Source organism: Dipodomys merriami, unplaced genomic scaffold (assembly GCF_024711535.1).
Source record: "Dipodomys merriami isolate MVZ:Mamm:240054 unplaced genomic scaffold, mDipMer1.0.p SCAF_54, whole genome shotgun sequence".
NCBI lineage: Eukaryota > Metazoa > Chordata > Mammalia > Rodentia > Heteromyidae > Dipodomys > Dipodomys merriami.
In genome coordinates, this window is record NW_027206113.1 from 133,688 (window position 1) to 138,922 (window position 5,235).

The window sequence follows — 5,235 nt, forward strand, 5'->3', positions numbered from 1 at the left end:
TGGCTACATACGACTTATGGGTTCTCTACTTCAGGAGGATATTACAATCTTAAATATGGAATCGCCAAACAATGGAGCACCCAAATTTATCCAAGAAACACTATTTTCCCTCAGATCTCACATAGATCCAAAGACATTAATTGTTGAGAATTTTAACACACCGCTATCCCCACTATATAGATCAAATCGGCAAAAAATCAACAGAGAAACCACAGATCTAAACAACTGCATAGATCAACTAGATTTAACAGACATCAGAATACAGGTTTTACTCTGCAGCACATGGAACATTTTCCAAAAGAAATCACATTTTAGGTCACAAAACAAACTTGTCCAAATTCAGAAACACTGAAGTTACACCTTACATTTTGTCAGACCACAAGGGAATAAAATTAGAACTCAACACCAAAAGCCACCAAAAAAGTCTTGTAACAAATGGAGGTTGAACAACACACTGTTGAATAAACAGGGGGTCATGGAAGAGATTAGAAAGGAAATTCAAATGTCCATGATATTCAACAAAAATGAACACACAAATTACCAGCTCCTCTGGGACACAGCAAAGGCAGTACTCAGAGGCAAGTTTATAGCTCTGAGTTCCTACACCAACAAATTAGAGATATCTGAAACCAACCATTTAATGAGACATCTGAACCACCTTGACAAAGAGCAGCAAGATAAACTACAATTCAATAGATAGAAAGAAATAATTAACATTAAATCAGAGTTAAAAGAATTAGAATAAACAAAAAACAGAAAGAATCAACAAAACAAAGAGTTGGTTCTGTGAAAAAATTAACAAAATTGACAGACCCTTAGCAAATCTTATCAGAAAATGAAGGAACACACCCAAATAAATAAAGTCAGAGATGAGAATGGAAACATCACCACGGAAACAACCAAGATTCTGAACATTTTAAGGGAATATTTTCAAACCTTTATGCTAATAAGTTTGAAAATTGGCAGAAATGGAACTTTTGCTAGCAATTATCAACATGCAAATACTAAAACAAGATGGGTTAAAACATCTTAAGGAGCCCATATCAAGCGTTGAAATAGACACAGCAATAAGAGACCTCCCATCTAAGAAAATCCCAGGACCAGATGGATTTTACAGCAGAATTGTACAAGACCTTCAAAACAGAGCTCACACCAATACTCCTCTAATTCTTCAATGAAATTGAAAGAGAAAGTTCACTACCAAACTCATTCCATGAAGCCATCATAACCTTCATCCCAATACCAAGCAAGGAATCATGAAAGAAAGAGAACTATAGACCTATTTCTTTGATGAACATTGATACAAAATTTTCAACAAAATTTTGGCCAATCGAATTCAACACTTCATCCAAAAAATCATACACCACTATCATACAGGATTCATTTCAGGGATGCAAACCTGGTTCAATGTACACAAATCAATTAATATAATTTATCATATCAACAAGAGCAAGGATTAAAACCACATGGTTATCTCAACAGCTGCAGAAAAAGCATTGGACCCTATCCAAAACCCCTTTATGATAAGGGTTCTGGAAAAATTAGGTATCTATGGAACATTCCTCAATACAATAAAAGCTGTATATGGAAAACCTACAGTCAGCATTATAATTAATGGTGAAAAACTACAGCCATTTCCTCTTAACACAGAAATGAGACAAGGATGTCCACTCTCAACTTCTCTTCAATTTAGTTTAGAATACCTAGCTACAGAAATAAGACAATATGCCAACATAAAAGGGATGCAAATAGGGAAAGAAGAAGTAAAATACTCCCTCTTTGCAGATGACATAATCTTCTACTTAAGGAATCCCACGGACTCCACTCCCAAATTACTCAAGCTAATTCAAAACGTGGGCAAAATAGAAGGGTATAAAATTAACCCTCAAAAATCAATGGCTTTTCTATATGCCAACAATTAGAAAAGCGTGGCTCAAATCAAGAAAGGTTTTCCATTTGTAATAGCCCCACAAAAATAAAATACCTAGGAATTAACTTAACCAAAGAAGTAAAGGACTTCTATGATGAAAACTTTAAAAAATCTGAAAAAGGAAATCAAAATAGAACTTAGAAAGTGGCAAAACCTCCCATGCTCCTCGATAGGAAGGATGAACATTGTGAAATGGCAATATTTCCCAAGACTATCTACAAGTTCAATGCCATACCTATCAATATTCCTACCGCCTTCTTCAAGGAAATAGAAGAGGCAATCCAAAAATTCATATGGAACAACAAAAGACCCCCAATTGCAAAAAGCGATCCTTAACAGAAAGAACGGTGTTGGAGGAATATCAATACCAAATTTCAAACTCTACTACAAAGCCATAGTAATTTAAACACTTTTGTACTGGCACAAGAAAAGACCTCAGGAACAATGGACTAGAATTGAAAACCCAGAAATGAACCTACAGACCCATAATCATCTAATATTCGATAAAGGTCTAAAAAGATAAAATTGAGGAGAGACAGGCTGATCAGAAAATGGTACTAGCAAAATTGGTTAATCACTTGTTGAAAATTAAGGCTAGATCCTTATATATCACGCTGTACCAGAATCAACTCCAAATGAATCAAAGACCTCGGAGTCAAAGCAAATATTCTTTAAACATTACCTAGAAAGCCTATGTCTCCTTGACAAAGGCTGAAATTTTCTGAAAAGAAACCCAGAAGCAAAACAAATGAAAGAAAGTTTGGACAAATGGGATTGCATGCAATTGCAGAGTTTCTGCATGGCAAAGGACATAGCTAGCAAGATCACTAGAAAGCCCACGGAATCGGAGATGATCTTCACTAGCCATACAACCGACAAGGGTTTCATATCTAAAACAGATCTGGAAATCAAAAAAATAAATCCCCAACACAAATACTCAAAGAAAATACTGCCCAATAAATAAGTGGGCTAAAGACATAAAGAGAAACTTCTCTGAAGAGGAAAGGAGGATGACCAATAAACGCATGCAGAAATGCTCAACGTCCCTAGCCATAAAAGAAATGCAAATCAATCAACATTAATATATCACCTCACCCAAGTTAGAATGGCTATAATCAAGAACTCTAATAACAACAGATGCTGGAGGGGATGTGGACAAAAGGGAACCTTAATGCATGGTTAGTGGGAGTGTATTCTTGTTCAACCACTTTGGAAAGTAGTATGGAGGTTCCTCCAAAGACTCCACATAGAGCTTCCCTATGATCGAGCAATCCCACTTTTGGGCATTTACCCAAATGATCACAAACTAGACCATAAAAAAGCTACCAGCACAAATATATTTATTGCAGCTTTACCATAGCTATATGGAGCCAACCCAGATGCCCCTCAGTAGATGAATGGATCAAGAAAATGTGGTATATATATACAATGGAATTCTATGTCTCTATCTGAAAGAATGATATTGCCCCATTTGTTAGGAAATGGAAAACTTGGAAAAAATTATATTAAGTGAAGTAAGCCAGGCCCAAAGTAACATAGGTCCCATGGGTTCCCTTATTAGCAATTACTAGTGTATGTCTGAGACACGCAGAAATTGTTAGATAAGTTGATGTTAGGTGAAATGAACCCGAAAATAAGAATTCAAATTTTTTCCTTTCCTGTAATTATTTCTAACATATTTATAAGATTATTTCTTTGTTACTTTGTATGTCCCTCCCGCATGGTATAACCCCTGTTTTCACTGTATTTGATGTTGGTATAATTTGTGGAGGGGAAGGGAAAAATTTTTTAAAATATGGATACAGGTGGACCTATCAATGTAAGTTTTTTCCATCATAAACACAATTTTACAGAAACAAGATGAATAGCAATTTAGGAAACAATAAGGTTTCCTTGTTACAAATAGGCAACCAAGGATATATGCCTGTCTTAAGATTGCATCATTAATTACTTAAATTTACAGGACACTACATGCTTCAGCAGCACATTTACCCAAATTACAATACAGAGATTAACATGGCTCTTGCACAAGGATGATATGAAAATTTGTGAAGAAATGAAAAACAGTTACTAAACAGTTGATTACAAATATACAAGTGTAATTATACATGTAATTCATAGGAATAAAAGTTAGTTTTACACCATTCAATCTTCACCTTTTTATAAAGGCCTTTACATTGCATAACCTTTATAAAAGTTTTGAAATTAAATAACATTTTCATTTTATCCCAAATAAATAAAATTCTATAAGGACGTAGGAATTAAAGGAATCTTAAACCTTTTCTATATGGAATGCAATCTGAAAGGACACATTAATGAACCTATATATTATAAAACAATGTCGAATTCAAAGTATTATATGTAGGAGAGAATGAACTAGATGATGGATATTATACAAACAGAATACTAAATATTTTAAAATATACTTTTTTCAGACAAGCACCAGAAATATCTTTAGTTTCTCTACTACTCATTTCAACAGATAAGTTAAAAATATTTCTTATTAAAAAATCACAAACGCTACAGAAATAATTATAGATGTATACAAACAACTTGAATGTATATTGACATCAAAGTCAGGCAATTCACTTGGAAGAATAACATGGAATTCATGAATGTTTAAAGTAAGATATTGCTGTTGCTTTGTATTGTGAAAATATTTTGTATGGACACATAGGATGAACTGGCAATTTTGAAATTTAAGAAATTTACCCACACCATTAGGACTTAGGAGAACAATTTGTACAGCTTTCCACAACATCAAAGAGGTAGTGATATATACTTATTCTTTTGGCAATATCAAATGAAGTTTCTTCCAAGTTTTGCTTCAGACCAGGTTTGATATAATGGTTCAACAGAAGGAGATCTAGCATAACTTTGCTATTTCTATTCCCAGCAGCAAAATGCAAGGGGGTCAAGGGGCCTTTAGTCTGGCCATTGGTATCTGCATCATGTTGAAATAAAGAAGCCACTCTGTTATTATTCCATGTATAAGTACTGTGCAGGGGTGTCCAGCCATTCACAATTATTACATGAATATCTACCTTGAGCCCCCAACTAATGGACAATGTCTAAGTGTCCACTGAATGCTTCTCGATGAAGAGGGGTGTACTCATCGTCATCACTAGTATTCACATGAGTGGCCTTTTTGGAAAGTAGTCTCTGCACTGTAGTAAGGCGATTATTTTCAGCAGTCCAAAGAAGAAATTTGCTTGGATCCTATTCCATTTTTCTCTTGCAATTGATACCATTTCTCACTTTTTCATCTTGTTAATCATCTTCATCAGAATTGTCTAGCCAGAGAC

At 34.6% G+C, this 5,235-nt stretch overlaps 1 pseudogene; it reads left to right on the forward strand.

The window, feature by feature from the left end:
* The first annotated feature begins 3,901 nt into the window (after positions 1-3,901).
* On the forward strand, positions 3,902-3,998 carry LOC138811614 (U6 spliceosomal RNA; annotated as a pseudogene).
* Positions 3,999-5,235: the final 1,237 nt, after the last annotated feature.